This window comes from Phoca vitulina, unplaced genomic scaffold (assembly GCF_004348235.1).
Source record: "Phoca vitulina isolate PV1807 unplaced genomic scaffold, GSC_HSeal_1.0 scaffold3, whole genome shotgun sequence".
Classification (NCBI taxonomy): Eukaryota; Metazoa; Chordata; class Mammalia; order Carnivora; family Phocidae; genus Phoca; species Phoca vitulina.
In genome coordinates, this window is record NW_022589706.1 from 32,385,237 (window position 1) to 32,404,400 (window position 19,164).

Below are 19,164 nucleotides of genomic sequence, written 5' to 3' on the forward strand. Positions count from 1 at the left end.
AAGAAGCTGAACCTCACCAGACACTAAATTTGCCAGCTCCTTGATCTTGGACTTCCCAGTCTCCAGAACTGTAAGCAGTAAATTTCTGTTGTTTATAAGCCACCCTGTCTATGGTATTTTGCTCTAGCAGCCTGAGAGGACTAAGAGACCCTCCTTTGCCCCCTCCATCTTTTTCATTTTTCCTTGCGTCCTTTGTTGAATATTTAAAGCATTTTCCACTTAGGCTTCTCTTTGTTTATTACAGTGACCTGATTTGGTGATTCGTGAAATTTTCAAGGCTTTTTTGATCCTACGTTAACCTATGTCAATTATTTGGTGAATTTAACAGTTCTCGATAGAGTGAATGCTATATATTGACCTTGTTTACTAAGCACAGGAGATTCCCAGGTATTGTAGTTGCAGTGGATCTTGCATTCACGTCAGAATGAGCTAAAGTCTAAAAATAGATTATGTTCTGTACGTAAGATTCTTCCCTAGTGCTTTCAACTTCTGTTTCTTAGAAACAGTTGATGCAGCTCAGAGGCAGGAAAAAAAAAATGAAGAGTGAGAGGAGTCCATAATTCACAGTGGAAGGAAATTATATTAAATTCCTAATGAGTTCTGACATATGATGTCAGAAAGTATTGTAAGTCATAGTAACATTTTTAGGAGTGGCCTTGCTGAAAAGTTACATATTTTAAACTTCATAATGTGACCATGGTTTACATATTTATAGCTTTATTTATATATTTATAGGATCTGTCTTTGTAATCTATTTTCTATATATCTAATCTATATATAATGAAAAAAAAAGAAGATAGCAGGAGGGGAAGAATGAAGGGGGCGAAATCAGAGGGCGAGATGAACCATGAGAGACGATGGACCCTGAAAAACAAACTGGGGGTTCTAGAGGGGAGAGGGGTGGGAGGATGGGTTAGCCTGGTGATGGGTATTAAAGAGGGCATGTTTTGCATGTAGCACCGGGTGATATGCACAAACAATGAATCATGGAGCACTACATCAGGGACTAATGATGTAATGTATGGTGACTAACATAACAATAAAAAATTTTTAAAAAATGATCATTTCTAATACTTTGGGGAAATGATCTTTTGAAGTACCCTCAGTTTTTCATTACCCAGCCTAGTTCTTCTTTAGTTAATTTTTTCCCCATTTAACTAGGATGACATCCTTCTTTAAAAAATAAAAAAAGGCATGTCTAGAGTTTGCTGACTGCATCAGTAGTTTTTAGTGTAAAGTAGTGGCTATAGGCCACTGAAGTTGAGATCTCAGTTTGATTTGATGTAAATTTGATGATTTGTATAAATTTGATCAACCATCTGCAGGTGTGAAGTTTTGGGGGGTGTGGGGGATTAATAAAAACTCAGCTAATGGCTCTCATATCTATACTTTCAGACCTTTACCATGGCACAAAATGTGTTCTGTAATATACCACTGTGTATCTGCCTTGTCTGGTGTTTGAGCACCTAGAGGAGGGTAGTCATACCATATTCAGTCTTGTGTTGCCCTTAATGCTTCTTGTGATGCTGAACCCATATTCTCTCAAACCTCCTGGCAGAGAAGAGTGAATGTGTGACCTGGGGGAGCTAAGGATTTAGTTTGTAGAGGTCTGTTACTACCATAATGCTCTTGTGAAGTCTTTTCTTTTGAAAATTCATTTGGGTTTGGATTCCTACCTTACCATGCACAAGCCACTTACTGGAATGAAAAAAAAAAAAAAAAAAAGGTGGTTGCTTTAAATTATGTGATGTTGAATAAAATTGCCATGCTAGAATGTATGCTGTATTGACCCTGAAATATATGAGGATGGATACCTAATCAGAATGTGTTGAATTTAACTGAATTTAGCAATCTAGTTCCAGAGAGCCAGGAAAACAGATAATTCAGTTGAAGACAAGGTAGATACAGTTTTTAATCTTCTGCCTTCCTTTCAGTGTTCTATACCTGCTTTGCTCTCATCCCCTCATCTCCATGTCTTCCTTACTTCCAACAGGCTTTATACCATCACTTACTGACTGTCAGCATTTAAGCCAGATCTCAGGGGAGGGACTTACAATGACTATTATACACAGGCTCCAAGTTCACATTGTCACTGCTAAAGGATGTTACAGCCCAGCTGTGGGGCTATCGAAGCAAATAAATGTTCCAGACTGGCCTACTTTAATGGTTGAATTCTGATTTTTGAATTACAACCAATATTGCATAATGGCAAGATCAGGGACAGTGGGATCTTACGGAGCCAAATCCTAATCCTGGCTCTCTATATTCCATTTGCATATTCTTGGGCAGATTTAAGCTTTCTGTGACTGGCATTGTTTTGGGTGCTCATGTATTTGATTTTATTTATTTCTCATTGCCACATCCCTGAGGTTATTTGTATCTTCATTGTACACATAAAAGGGCACCATGTCTTTAAGAAATTGTGCTGATGTATACATCTACAAAGTGGCAGAGGTAGAATTGAACTCCATCATTGTAATGTGGAAGCACTTTTCATGCAACCTAGTATCATCTAGAATGACTAAGGTCTTAGAGGAAATTCTTCCAATTATTGTAATGCATTTTTAGTACTATTTTTTAGAATGTATTGGAATTACAGAAAAATTGAGAAGATAGTAAAGAGCATTCCCATATACCCAACACCCAGTATGCCCTGTTATTAACACCGTACATTAGTATGGTATATTTACTGCAATTAATAAACCAGTATTGATACACTATTATTAACTAAAGTCCATAATTTATTCACAGTTGCTAAGTTTTGACCTAATATTGTCTTTCTTTTCCAGGATCCCATCCAGTATATCGTATTACATTTAATTGTCACGTCTCCTTAGGCTCCTATAGGCTGTGACAGTTTCTCACTTTCCTTGTTTCTGATCATTCTGACAGTTTTGGAGGGTGCTGGTGAGATATATTGTAGGATTCTCCTCCATTAGAATTTTGCAGATGTTTTTCTCATGCCTAGACTTGGGCTATGGGATTTAGGGAGGAAATCACAGACATCAAGTGCTATTTTCATCATATTATATGAAAGATGTATACTAGCATCATGAGTCATGACTATTGATGATAACTCTGGCTGAGGTAGTGTTTGTCAGATTTCTCCAATATAAAGTTACTCTTTTCCTCACCTTTCTGTTTTTGGAATAGAAAATTCCAAAGTCATATACTGACATGCACTGGTGGGGAAGTCAATGCCGTGTCTGCCCTAGCCCTGAAGATTGGGTCAGGGCAGACTCTTTGGAGTCTTTACTTTTTGGAAGAGCCACTATCAACAGCCCACATTTATGGAGTTGGGATTTATGCTCTCCCCACCCCCCCCGCCATAGGGGAGAAGTATCTACATAATTATTTGGAATTCTTCTACATGAGACAGTTGTCTCTTCTCCATTCATTAATTTGTTAAATTATTTTTATACATCGATATAAACTTATAGATAACTAATTTTATATTTTGGGTATTAATCTGAGTTATTTTTTTGCTCAAAATTTTCCAGTTTTGGCTACTGGGAGCCTTTTAGTTGGATCCTGTGTCCCTCTGGCATACTCCCACATAACTCCAAAAATGTTTTGTATTGTTTTGTTTTTTAGTATGTTCTTACTTTCTGACACACCAAGCTTATCTTCTATAATTCCTGATCCAGTCCTTGAATCAGTTGTTTCTCCAAGGAGCTTTTGGTTCAGTATTAGAAACCAAGATCTGTGCCCTTTGCTACTGGGGTGGACCTCTCAGCTGACAGCACAAAGAAATGTATGTGTGTGTACTAACCTATGTATTTACACATATCTATAAATATTTCTATTTGCAACTATATGTAATATATTAAGCTAAGTTCTTACTGATGTCTCCAACTCCAATCCATTACTACATGGATCATTCTAGCCTCTTCCCCTTGATTATTATAATGCATTTTTGTTATTGTTGGTGTCAAATGACCCTTTACTGAAATATTTTCCTTTATAGTTTTAACTAGCTGGGCAATCCACTGCACCACTATTGATGTCATCTGTGATGTAATGAGGGTGGCAGCCATCAACATTGTAGCCCACAGATTGGGCAGTCCCCAGGATCTCTTTAATGGTTCCAGAGAGTTCTCTGGCTAAAGATTGGTGCCACATCTGTTAGGCGATGTTGACAGTCTCATTAAAAGTGATATTTCCACTGTGTTTAATGTTTTTCTGTTGCTTTCTGTCTCTTGGAGATTCCTTTTTTTAAAAATTTTTTTATTGTTATGTTAATCACCATACATTACATCTTTAGTTTTTGATGTAGTGTTCCATGATTCATTGTTTGTGTATAACACCCAGTGCTCCATGCAGAACGTGCCCTCTTTAATACCTATCACCAGGCTAACCCATCCTCCCATCCCCCTCCCCTCTAGAACCCTCAATTTGTTTTTCAGAGTCCATCGTCTCTCATGGTTTGTCTTCTTGGAGGTTCCTTGAAGGCTTTGATAATCAGGGCAGAGGCAGAAGGTACCACTTCAATCTGGGCCTGTTCTGAATGGTCAGTTTTACTGTAATCCTCAGACCTTCCAATCACCACTTGTCTTGGTGATGTCATCACCAACCTTTTTTGGAGTCAGACCCAGTGGGCCAATCTTTGGGGCCAAGGCAGACGTGGCATTGACTTCCCCCCCAGCACATGTCAGGTATAGGACTTTGGTCTCGTTGGGGTTGAACTTAGGTGGCATGGTGGAGGTGGCTTGTGTTAGATGAATCCAGATTCAGGATGACACAAGGCAGTTGCACTTTCACCTCCTCTGAGCTGAAAGCCAAAAGTTGTAATACATTTTTAATAGAACACAAGTTTAAATTTTTCCTAACTGCTGACGATAAAGGTAACATTTATTGATGGCTTATTGTGTTTCAGGCATTGTCCTTAGAACTTTATTTGAATTCTCTCATTCAGTTCTCACACCTAGACTGGGGGTAGTGAAGACACCTCCCTCCCTTTTTTTTTTTTTTTTAAGATTTTATTTATTTATTTATTTATTTGAGAGAGAGAATGAGATCAAGAAAGACAGCGTGAGAGGGGGGAGGGTCAGAGGGAGAAGCAGACTCCCTGCCAAGCAGGGAGCCCAATGCGGGACTCGATCCCGGGACTCCAGGATCATGACGTGAGCCGAAGGCAGTCACCCAACCAACTGAGCCACTCAGGCGCCCCTCCTCCTTTTTTTCAAGTTTCATTTTGAACAACTTAATATTTACATATTTGAAATTTCATACTTACAAAGAGAAAGAAATAAACTCAGAGATACTAACTTTGCCAACATTATGGAGTAGTGAGTGCGATGGCCTGTATTCTCTGACTTCAGAGCTCGTCCCTAACTATTGTGTATACTAACTCCTGGCTTTTAGTCTTCCTTTGCTTCTCATGTTGGGACTCACTGGGATGAGTACAGTGTTGGCACTCTTGGGAAAACAGCCAGAGCTGAGGCATTTATATGACCAAGTACATTAGAGATGCTCAATATTTTTATTGTTTCAAGGCAATATCAACGCATATCCATTATAACCAAGAGATTACAGAAGAGTTTAATACATTAAACTCAGAGAAGCTTCTGTTTGTTTGTTATTTATTTTCATACAAACCTTCTTCTGACAGTTGCTATATTCTTCTAAATTATTGAAATTGTGGCTTTTGGGAGTATGTGGACTAGGAAAATATGAAAATAATGCTTTATAGGTTAGCAAGAGCAGCCAGAACTGCTTTTTCATGCATCATGAGCGAATGTTAATAAATGGTTATGCCAAAATGGTCGGGACACGTAATGCCTCGTACTTGTATGAATGTGGTAATTTTGGTTTCTAAGGTCCACGAATAAGTAAAAATTCTGAGGAAATTTCTCTTGGTCATAAAAGTGTATAGATTCCCAGGAGGAAATGTATGCTGATAAATTGAATTCGGAAAACAATTGTTACCTATGATCACCAGCAATACTCTGCTTATATGGTTATATCCATGAGTAAATATGAACTCACTTGGGATTAGGTGTGAACCTGAATTTTCTCAGCTCATTTCTCTATATGTGAGTATCACCATCTTTTTAGAGCTATGTCTATGCAGTGGCCAATAACTGGTCAGTTCAGTTGTTATTATCTGTTCTGGCCCTTACCAGCTTTCTAAGAACTTCCCACATTACTCATGAATATTTAACTTTTATCATCAATGTCTGCATAAATTCTGAGCCACAGATTCTCAACGTAAAAATCCCAGTTATCGATCCTCTATTAAGTAAAGCACTTTTAAGAGCACTTTACATGCAATCTTTCATTTAATCTTCATGACATGGGCATTATTATGAAATTGACATTATTAATTACTCTCATTTTGTAAGTGAAGACTGTGAAAGATGTCAAGAAACTTTCTTGAGTTTACACATTTCATATGTGGCAGAGTTTATATTTAGACCAAGGTGACTTTTGCATCTCTAACTACCACTCAGTAGGGTATAAATCCAAGTAAGTGACAATAACAAGCAATCCCAAGTGTACAGCAGATAAACTAAATATATTTATTTTCCCAATCACGTTACATGCAAGGGGGCTGTGGTCTGCGATCTCTCTGAGACCAGGCTGATGTAGTCTCCACCATCAGGTATTGTATAGTCTGGAGCATCAGGTCTTCTCAGTCGCTGTGGCAGAGGAAGAGATTGCTAGAAAGTTCTGTTTTAGTTCTTTCATACTTAGATCTCAAAGTGACAATCTCGTTGGCTACAACTAGTCAATGTCCCTGTCTAACTGTAGTGGGGCTACGAAATATGTGGGGTATAGGTAGAATAATTGGATAGTATCAGAGACTGTGTAATGTGCCTCTCTAAATTCGTGTGTTGAAGCCCTAGCCCATGATGTGACTGTATTGGAAATAGGATCTTTAGGGAGGTAATTAAGGTTAGATGAGGTCATAAGAGTGGGGGACTAATCCCATAGGGCTGGTGCACTTTTAAGAAGTGGAAGAGACATCGGAATCAGGTAGCCAGAAAGAGAACTCTCACTACAAACCAGATTTGCCACCACTTCGATCATGAAGTGATCTGAAGGCTAGAAATCCTTCAGAACTATGAGAAAATGAGTATCTGTTGTCTAAGGCCCCCAGTCTGTTATTTTGTTAGGGCAACCTGAACACATTAAAGTGGCAGCACTGTGTCTGTTGCAGCAATGTGATACAAATTCTAAGGCGTTGTTGGGAGAATTAAGCTGAAAAGATGTAAAAATATTTTAAATTTATTTACTGAAAAATAATAGATGTTCAGTAACAGTCAATTTCAAGGCTTTCAAGTTACCTTGCTTAAGACTAAACACTTCTGAAATTATTGCCATTCAGTGCCTTTACTGCTTTGTTTTTTGGACCGGCATTCCCCCACGGCATAGATTTTCGATTGCAGGGTGTTTTAGTCAAGCTTCTGGAGAAAAACAGAATCACTAGTCAAGTTGACACATAAAATCAACCATCGTACAGGAGAAAATATGAAATATTTAAGAAGGAAAGGATTAATGAATTTCATAATCAACCTCTAAAAAATCTACTTAAAGGACAGCATAAGAGTTGTTTAAATAAGGAGGTATACATATTTTAAGATTGATCTCTCAATTGCATTCACAAATACTCCTGAATATTTTAACATATCTTAATCTGATTCTAGAGTATGGAAATAACTATATGTGAACATGTATATATTCTATGGTAATAGATATTATGCTATGTACCTTATATGCAATATTCAGTCACTTACCTTTTTATGAATTAGCTGTTTTGCAAATTCAGCAAATGCCATTTTTTGTTCCAATTCATAAATACTAAGCAATAACTCACAAAAGATTTTTGCAGTTATCAATAAAAATATTATAAGTGTTATTGTTTGGTTCTCTGAAAGCACAGAAATGTAATTCTGTATTTGACTTTTAAAATCATACATAGTTAAATTTAGAAGAGCCGTAGTTATATGTATTTTACATGATAAATATTGATATGTATATTTCCTTCTCCACCCCATGTTTTCCCCTTCCAGGTTTAAATTCAGCATGTTGAAAAATTACATTTAAATGCTACAACACTTCTGTTGTCAAAGTGAAATTATTTCTATTCAAGTTCCCAAAAGTTCAAAAAATTATTCAGAAGTTTTTATGCCAGACAAGAGTATGTGTATGCTTATGCACATTTGGAATGATAGTATATGGGGAAGATTTGTAAGACTTTTTCTGCCTCATCATTTTTTAAATTATTTTGTCTAACTTTTTAAATTCATGTTACTGTTAGCAACAGAGCTGCATATCCTAGCTGACTCACTGAAGCAAGAACCAGGACAAAGAAAATAATGTAAATAAAGTCACAGTTAACAAAGTATTTCAAAAATTTTATCCCAACAGTGTATAAGAAATTCTATTCATTTCCAACCTCTCAAACTTAATACTGTTTGACTTTTTTATTATTTCCAATCAAATGGGTGAAAAACAGTTCTCATCATGAACTTCAGTTACCTTTATATGATAACAAGGTTGAGCATATCATCATATCTTTTTGGGCATTTGGATTCCCTCTTTGAAGAGGTGACTGTTTAGGCTTCTCATCCATTGTGCTGTTGAGTTGTTTCTCCTTTTCTTTTTGATTTATGGTACACACACACACACACACACATTCATTCATGTGCATGTGCCTACAAACATAAAACCATTATTAAAATACAGAATAGCAATACTTCTGGTTATAGACACAGTGACAGGATAAGAAAAAGTACATGAAGCACATGTGTACATGTAAATTATTTTTAAAGATCCAGTAATTGGATTTGGTACTAAATTCACAAGTATTCATTAGATTCTTAAAAATACATAATTACATATATAAATAAATAGAATAATAAGGGCCCAGATTTATATCAATAATTACAGTGTATCATGAACCAAATTTTTTTTTTTTTTTTTAAGATTTTATTTATTCACTTGTCAGAGAAAGAAAGAGAGAGAGCACAAGCAGGGTGAGTGGCAGAGGGAGAAGCAGGCTCCCCGCTGAGCAAGGAGCCCGATGCAGGACTTGATCCAAAGACCCTGGGACAAGGATCTGAGCCAAAGCCAGGTGCTTAACCAACTGAGCCACCCAGGTGTCCCCATGAACCAAGTTTCGTGAGTAGTATCATTCTGTGTTCCTGTGTTGCATTAGAAAATTATTCCCTGATAAGATGAATACTCAAATAATAATTTAGGGGTACCTGGGTGGCTCAGGGGTGCCTGGGTGGCTCAGTTGGTTAAGTGTCTGAGTCTTGGTTTGGGTTCAGATCATGATCTCAGGGTAGTGAGATCGAGCCCCACTTTGGGCTCCATGCTGAGCGTGGAGTCTGCTGGAGGTTCTCTCCCTCTCCCTCTCTCTCTGCCACCCCTTTCCTTCTTGCACATGCTCTCTCTCTCTCAAAAATAAATAAATCCTTAAAAAATATTTAAAAAATAATTTATATTTAAGTGTGGTGATTATATGAAATAAATATCACAGCAGTGATATTTGTGATGGTTTATGGAGAGGAAGCAGCTGTGTTCTAGTAGTAGCCCTGAACTTGGATTAGAAGACAGAACGCCATTACTTATTAGTCACAAGTGAAATGGTGTATATCATGCTCTGTTTCCTCTAATCTTAATGTATATAATGCTGATTATACGGTTAAACTACTAATTGTACTATAATACTACACCACTACTAATACTAGAAGTAATTAATACTTATGATAACATTACAAATCTTTAAGCTTCTATGTGGATTAAATATATCAAGATTGGGGCGCCTGGGTGGCTCAGTCATTAAGCGTCTGCCTTCGCCTCAGGTCATGATCCCAGGGTCCTGGGATCAAGCCCCACATTGGGCTCCGTGCTCCGCGGGAAGCCTGCTTCTCCCTCTCCCACTCTCCCTGTTTGTGTTCCCTCTCTTGCTGTGTCTCTCTCTGTCAAATAAATAAATAAAATCTTAAAATAAATAAATAAATAAATATATCAAGATTAATAATTGCACTGCTGGTGTAAGCTATTCAGCACCAAATAAATATGCTATATTGACATAATTAAAAACAACGGATGAAATCCCTAACTACTTTCTACTTGTATTTTTAAAACCCAGGTTTTTTTCTGCCAGTAAAAGTGAAGGTGAGGGTAAGCATATTCTCTCTCCACTCCAGCAACCCTCAGTTTGTTTCCTGAGTTTAAGAGTCTCTCATTTCAAGCTGTGTTTTTTTTTCTGAAATATGCCATTTTCTCCACAATCTTTCAAGATTTCTTTTTTCTTAGTGTGGCTTATAAAATCTTATTTTCTACATGAAACCTCTCTAGCAGCTTTAGAGAAACAAAAAGTATATTATTTTCCTATGTAAATATGCATCATTCTATGACTATACATTACATGATTTGTTTTTAATGTAATATGAATATTAATGAATATTCATTCATCTTTCTGAATACATGTATTATGTTTCTGTATGTCAGGCTAGATTATTTTACTTGCAGCACTGAGATATACAGCAGAGTTATTAGCTTCTTTCTTAGTTGGTCACATTTTAAAATTTGTCACATTTTATAGTGTGTATTGAGAATTATATCCAAGATTATATTATAGGATACCATTGTTGTACCTTATGCTCAGATTTTGAGAAGATTCTTATAGCCTTAAGCATCTCCAGAAATGGTAGCCCTACTTTTTGGCCAGGGTCAGGTCTTTTTCTTTTATACTACTTTATGAACATTGATAAATTCTGAGATGTCTTCCTTAAGTTACAAAAGGCCTGCCTTCTGATTCAAACTGGAGTCACAGTGGCCACTGTTGCCAGGTGTCCTTTTATGTTGGAGAATTATGAATAGTGTCTAAGTTAGTGATGTAGTTGAATACAATGCAAATGTGGAAGAATGCCCATGAATCAATGTCTTTTTATACAGGGAAATAAACAGAGTCATTAGCAATATGGAATGTTGGAAAAAAACTTTCTAGCAAAGCAATATTTATGCTTTCAGTTGTCTGTGTTTCCTTATCAAGAAGCAATGTGATATACTAGAATATATTTTAGGCTATAAATTAAAACCTTAAAAATTTGGGGTCTTACCTCAGTCTACCACTCACCCAGCCTAGAGCAAATGATATAACTTCTGGGAGATTTAGCTATTTATCCTTCCAGTGGGAAAAAATAAGCTCTGCTTACCTCAAAGTTTGCTGTGAAAATCAGGCAATAATAACTGGCCTCCTGAAGCACTTCTTTTTCCAAGAGGGAGCTAATAAGAAAAAGATCTGAAATAATGTAGTTTTATTCAAAGGTAAAACTATTGCTAATTCTTTTCTACATAGTTTGCTTTTTTTAAGGGCAATCTGTACATATTAATAATTGTAATTCTACTAATAATGTTTTACCTACAAATGACATTTGGCAAGAAATCAAAGACTTTTATGCACCACACAGAATGTTTATTGTAACAAAGTAAACCAGCTGTGGACCTTTGATCAATACATCAATATCTAGATTTTTTTTTTAGCTTCTATTTCTGTTATATTCTTCCAGTCAAGGCTTTTTATATAAAGAAAATGAACAGCTAGTAACACATTGGTTGTGTCGTTCTGATGAACTTCAGAATGCTTAATATCATCTTGTTTAATTTCATGTTTCATAAAAGCTTCTCAATTGCAGGATCAATTACTTTCAATCTCCGCATCAATCAGTCCAGATGGTTCTCATTATTTGCTAAGGATAGCAGCAAATTGAAATTTTTGAACTCGTGATGCATACTGTGTTAATCTTTGCTATGGAAAGGTCCTTCTGCAGAGTAAGTGGAGCTGAAAAAGGTGTGTTTTGCAGTCACAAACTGAATGTCTTTTAAGGATTGAAAGGGACTCTTTAAAGTGTTATACCCAGATGAGCGTTAAAAAATGCAGTCTTAAGAAAAATCAAGTCACTCATGTATTCATTGCTGAAATAAGAACATCTTTTCATTTCTGATTCTAATTTGAATTTTGATTTGAAGGTGAAAAAAAACCCCTCAGGATTGTTTTGTGTTGCAAAATGAACCATATAACTTGTTCTGTAAACACGATTTGTTGTTAGACTAAAACTGTGAGTTATACTTCTTTGTGTCTGATACAGTCCTTTTACTGTCAGTTTTTCCTGAACTTAACTCACAGGTAGAATATGTTCCAATTTAAATAGTTTGAAAAATAAGGTAGCTGATATATGATAATAATTTCACTTTTATTACTGATTTAACTAAGATAGTTTTTCATAATTTCCAGTTGGTTGCATTTTCATCTACTTCAGTCATTTTCTGTATTGAACACAATTATGAAGATTTTTATTCAATCCTATTACATTTACATAAACAATATAATTTGTTAAATTTGGAGGGGGAATAAAGCCTCCATTTATTCTTTAGTTTATTAATACGTTTATTGGGGAAAGAACATAATTCTCCTGATTGTTTAAGCAAGTAATAGAAATTCACAAGAGACAGAAATAATAACTGAAGGGTCATTTCATTAAAAGGTTATAACAATTGTAAGTATGTGTCCATTCCAACATTGGAGGACCTAAATATTTAAAGCAAATATTAAGGGAATGAAAGGGAGATATAGACAACAATAATAGGGGACTTCAAAACTTCACTTTCAACAGTGGACAGATTATCCACATGACAAATGAAGAGGGAAACAGTAGATCTGAATAACACTATAGACCAAGTGATTTTAACATATATGGAACATTCCATCCAACAGCATCAGAATATACATTCTTCTCAAGGACACAGAGAAGATTCTCCAGAATAAACCATATGTCGGACTATAAACAGCCTTAACAAAATTAAGAAGATTGAAATCATATCTACTTTATTTCTGATCACAGTGGTATGAAACTAAAAATTAGTAATAGGAGTAGAAATGAAAAATTCAAACGTCCGGAAATTAACACACTTTTGAACATCCAAAGGGTCAAGGAAGAAATTATAAGGAAATAAATATCTTTTTTTAAAAAACAAGATTTTATTTATTTATTTGACAGAGACACAGCGAGAGAGGGAACACAAGCAGGGGGAGTGGGAGAGGGAGAAGCAGGCTTCCCATGGAGCAGGGAGCCCGATGCAGGGCTCGATCCCAGGACCCTGGGATCATGACCTGAGCTGAAGGCAGACCCTTAACGACTGAGCCATCCAGGCGCCCCAGGAAATAAATACCTTGAGACAAACAAAACAACATACCAAACCCAACATGCCAAATTTTATGGGATGCAAGAAAAGCAAAAGTTTCCAAAGGGAAGGTTATAGCTATAAATCAAGAAAATAGAAAGATGTCAATACCTAAAGTAGCTAGGAAAAGAATCATAAACTAAGCCCAAAATTGGCAGAAAGAAGGAAATAGTAAATATTACAGCAGAAATAAATAAGGGGTGCCTGGATGGCTTATTCAGTTGAGCGACCAACTCTTGATTTTGGCCCAGGTCATGATCTTGGGGTTTTGGGATCAAGCCCTGTGTCGGGCTCCACACTCAGTGCAGAGTCTCCTTGGGATTCTTTCTCTCTCTCCCCCTCCCCTTGCTTGTGCTCTTTCTTTCTCTCAAATAAATAAATAAAAATTAAAAATAAATAAGTGAAATAGATGCTAGAAGGACAATAGAAAAAACTTAATGAAACTAAGAGTTGATTTTTTAAAAGGATAAACAAAATGGACAAATCTTTAGTGAGACTAACCAAGAAAGAAAAGACTCAAATCAACAAAACTGTAGATGAAAAAGGGCACATTACCACTGATACCATAGAAATGCTAAGAATTATAGGAGGCTACTATGAACAAATCTTGCCAACAAATTGGATAAACTATAAGAAATGGATACATTTCTAGAAACATTATAACCTTCCAAGACTGGATCATGAAGAAACAGAAAATCTGAACAAACCAATAATAACTAAGAAGATTCAAGCAGTAATTTAAAAACTCCCCCCAAGAGAAAAGCCCAGGACCAGATGGTTTCACTGGTAAATCCTACCAAACATTTAGAGAAAAATTAATGCCAATCCTTTCTCAAATTCTAAAAAAAAAAAAAAAAAAAATGAAGAGGGGGAATATTCCCAAACTCATTTTATGAAACCAGCATCACTCTAATACCTAATCCAGATAAAGACACAAGAGAAAACTACAGGCCAATATCCCTAATGAATATGGTTTTAAAAATCCTTAACAAAATTCTGGCAAACCAAATTCCTAGCATATCAAAGGGATCATACACCAAGATCAAGTAGGATTTATCCCTGGGTTGCAAGGATGAGTCAACATACATAAATCAATAAACATTATACACCTCATTGATAGATTGGAAGATAAAACATATAATCCTCACCATAGATTCGGGGAAAAAAAAGAAAAGATGAAATTCCAACACCCTTTCATGAAAAAAAAGAAAAAAAGCTCTCAAGAAATTGGGTATAGAAATTGGGTATATAACAAACCTTAACACAATAAAGACCATATATGACCTACCCACAGCTAACACCATACATAACAGTAAAAATCTACTTTTTCCTCTAAGGTCAGAAATATGACAAGGGTGTCCATTCACACAACTTCTTCAACATAGTACTAGAATTCCTATCCAGAGCAATTAGGCAGGAAAAAGAAAGAAAAGGGAACTGATTGGAAAGGAAGAAGTAAACTCATCATTGCTTGCAGATGAGATGATTTTATATATAGAAAACCCTAAAAGACTCCACCAAAAAATTCTTAGTACTAATTGATGAATACAGTAAAGTTTCAGGATACAAACTAAACATATAGAAAACAGTTGCATTTCTATACACTGCCAATAAAACATCTGAAAAAGAAATAAAACCACTACATTTACAATAGCACGAAAAGCAATAAAATACTTAAGGATAAATTTAACCAAAGAGGTGAAAATTCTGTACACTGGAAACTATAAGACATTAATGAAATAAATAGTACAAGACACAAATAAATATAAATACATCCTGTGTTCATGGATTGGAAAAACTAGTATTTTTAAAATGTCTATTCTACCCAAAGTGATCTACAGATTCAGTGTAATTCCTATCAAAATTCCAATGGCTTTTTCACAGAAATAGAAAAAATCCTAGAATTTGTGTGGAACCACAGAAAACCCCCAAGTAGCTAAAGCAATCTTGAGAAGGAGGAACAAAGCTGGAGGCATCAGACTACCTACTTTAAAGCTAGAGTATAAAGCTACAATAATCAAAACAGTATGGTATTGGCATAAAAACAGACACATAGACAATTGGAAGAGAACAAAGAGCTCAGAAATAAATCCCCACATATAGTCGACTAATATTTGGCAAGAGAACCAAAAATACTCAGTAGTGAAGATTACTCTTTTCAATAGATGTTCTTTGGAGAACTGGTTATTCATATTTAAAAGAATGAAATTACATCCCTATTTTACACCACTTACAGAAATTAACTTGAAATGCATTAAAAACAATGTAAAACCTGAAACTGTAAATCTTTTAGAAGAAAACATAGAGAAAAAAAACTAATTGACATTGGTCTTACTAATGATTTTTTGGATATTACACCAAAATCAAAAGCAATGAAAGGAAAAATAAACAAGTGGGGCTACATCATACTTAAAAGTTTCTTCACAGCAGAAGAAACACCCAACAGAATGAAGAGGCAACTCATGGAATGAGAGAAAATACTTGCAATCCATAAAACCAATAAGGGATTAACATCCAAAATATATAAGGAATTCATACAACTTAGCCCCCATCAAAAAATTTTAAAAATGGGCTCAGGACCTGAATAGCCATTTTTTTCAAAGAAGACATACAAATAAATAGCCAACATATACATGAAAAGATGTTCAACATCATTAATCATCACAGGAAATGGAAATCAGAACCACAATGAGATATCACCTCACACATGTTAGAATGGCTATTAAAAAAAAAAGAAGTTGGTGTTTGCAAGGATGTGGAGAAAAGGGAACCCTTGTGCACTGTTGGTGGGAATGTAAATTGGAATAGCCATTATGGAGTATCGTAGAGTGGTTCCTCAAAAAATTAAAAAATAGAGCTGTTGTATCATCTACTGATCCCACTTCTAGGAATATATCCTAAGGAAATGAAATCACTATCTTGAAGACATATCTGCCTTCCCATGTTCACTGCAGCATTATTCATGATAGCCAAGGCATGGAAAAAAACAAAGTGTCCATGGATGGATGGATGGATAAAGAAAATGTGGTATATATATATATATATATATATATATATATATATATATATATGCAATGGAATATTACTAAGCCACAGAAAGAAGGAAATCCTTACATTTTTGACAACATGATTGGATCTTGAGGGCATTGTGCTAAGGGAAATAAGTCAGAGAAAGGCATTTACTGTATGATTTCACTTGTATGAGGGATCTTAAAATGTCTCTCAAAACTTACAGAGTCAAGATCTTGTGATTTTTCAAAATGTCACTTTGCCTGTTGTGAAAATAGATCACTGAGGGAGGAGTTGACATGTAGGGGAGCAGAGAGGCAGGGTTGGGGTGTTTTGTCATATTCTAAAGGAGAAATGGGTTGGCTTTGACTAGAGTTCACAAAAGACAAAGAGGCAAATGGAAATATTGAGACTTGGAGAGTGATGGGAAGGGAAGACTCTAGGTTCACCTCTGGGCTTGGGGCAGGGGTTTCAGGGGCACACTGTGGTGCCATTTATTGAGATGAGGGACACCATTCAAGAAATTTTGTTTTGCTTTGTTTCAGTGGTGGTGGGGTTCAGGGGAGGATGTTTGGCAGTTGGCTTGGTTTTAGACATACTATGTTTTAGATTTCTGTTAGTTATCCAGGAGATTTTAAGTAGGAGGTTGCATGTGTAAAGTATTACATTTGTGAGTCTCTTTCTTCAACTGATCTTAAATAGATATTAGATAAATGCATTGAGGTACAGTGGAAAATTTCCATTAAACTTAGATCCAGGTTCATATTGTGGTCTCCTCTTTTTTATCTATGCGACTAGAGTGAGTGTTAAAAATCTCTCTGAGATTCAGTTTTCTCATCTGTACAATGGTAATAATAATAATTAGTAATACCTATTTGATACGCATAGTGTAAAAATCAAATATAATTATTCATCCAAAGTAGCTCCAACACTGAAGTTATAAAATTAAAATTATTTGGGGTCCAAATAAATATACATTGTCTTCCATTTAGTTTTCCCATTTTTGAATACACAAAACGTAGAAAGATATCCTGAAACCACATGTCCATCCTATAATATTTGCAAAGATGTCTCAGTGTGTAAGTACTGTTGTGTTTTTTTTTTTTTATAATTCATCTTAAATAATACACTTAGGCTAATGTTACCAGTTTTAAAAAGAAGATAATTCAGGATTTTGGTCTTAAACCATCAACTCAGTTCACATATGTGACACTATTGATATTAGTGAAAAAAAATGCTACAAAATTTTGCCTCTTTCTATGAAAGTAATTTTATTCATTTTCTTTTCCCAATTTTAAATATGAGGGACTTAAAAATCACTAACTTGCTCACAAATCCTAGAGCCAGGTAAAAATCTCATCCACAAATCTGATTCATAACACTGTTACACTGACATTAAGATTTTAGGCATTTAGAAACACCTTTTAACTATTCTCATTCTGCACGGATATGAATATATTATGTACTATTGGAGGCAGAATTGTTGTAGTTGTTTGTACAGAGCTTTTGTAAAGAAGAACAGAATATATTTTAACAGTCACAGAGAATAGAGTTGAAAAGTTCTCTTGACTCTTCATGGTATTTTTTTTTTTTTAGGTGCTACAGAAAGAAAAAAAAAATTAAAGGAAAAAAGAAAGATAACCTCTTTTATAAATTAAAGAATAATTTATTTTAATCAACACTACCCAAGAGAACAGAGGGTGCAACAGAAATGACAGTTCATAACCAAATACAATGAAGAGACAAGAGCTTGAAAACAGACTCTGTAATGAATGAATGTTTTCTTCTCTTCTGAATCTGAGAGATTTGCTATCCTTGTAAAAATACTAAAGCCCCTTTGATTTTTTGACTCATTTTGTAACTTAGACTTTCAGCTTACTAGTACATGAGACCTGGACCTTTTGTCCAGAAAGCAGGAGACATTTTCTATTACATAAAGCAATGTCTGTGAAGGGATGTCAGTACTTCAACTACGAGTGGTATTTTCAGTAAATAAGACTACCTCTCTGTAATCTAAGGGATTTTAAATTTATCTTGATTAAATAATGCAACAGGCTAGAGTCCTCTAAGGCATATTAAAAATGCATTATTAAGGATGAATACTTATTTTCCATAACATTAGACAGCATATTTTTAATAAAATAGCATAAGATGTTCTGCTAAGTGTGAGATATTCTTGGTCACCCATATTTGAAAACAAACTTCAAGGAGACTATTCACTTTCTTTGTATTGAACCATTTTTCAGGGCCCTGTATATTGACATAATTCTTCAATGGTCAAAATATTACTTGCATTAGGTAGTTTTTTTTCCCTTTCCTAGAAGTCCAAGGGGTAGGTAGAGTTTTGTACAAACAGTCATGTACCTCTCTCCAGAAAATGAGAGAGAAGAACTTTAAGTATTTTGACATTACTTAAAATTAAATGTTTTGGTTCTATAACTAAGATTAACTAAGATTCAGTATGTTAATTACTTTCCCTTCCTACCAATCTCTTCTGATTTGGTAATCTGAAACTACCCCTGAATTTCTCAGTAATCTGTGAATGCCCTAAAACATTTTTGTACTTTCAGAACTAATGGCCTGGTGTTTTGGCAATTAATATTCCACAACCTATGATGGTGCAGTCATCTGTCCATTAGCATCTCTTGTGGGGTTTTTACATTTCCATAAAGAGGAAGGATAAGAAAATTTGAATATTTGACTGGGAATGGACTCAAGGCAATGATCAGTCATGGTCAATGTTATTGTCCCACCTAAGGAGGGATAAAAGACCTTTTGGTCACCTTGTTGCCTATGGAAAGAGGGTGAAGAGTAAAATATAGTCCTTCAGACAAATAGGGGCGTTTGAAATGCTGTCATTACCTTTGGCATCCCACAGAGCCACACAAAGTCATAACGTTTTATGAATACTCCTGTGTGCAGTTTGCTGGAATGAGAGGTAGGTTTTTCATTTAT

General features: G+C 35.4%; 1 pseudogene; it reads right to left on the reverse strand.

The window, feature by feature from the left end:
* Positions 1–3,969: 3,969 nt before the first annotated feature.
* LOC116627861 lies at positions 3,970–4,763 on the reverse strand (annotated as a pseudogene).
* Between the last annotated feature and the right edge of the window lie 14,401 nt (positions 4,764–19,164).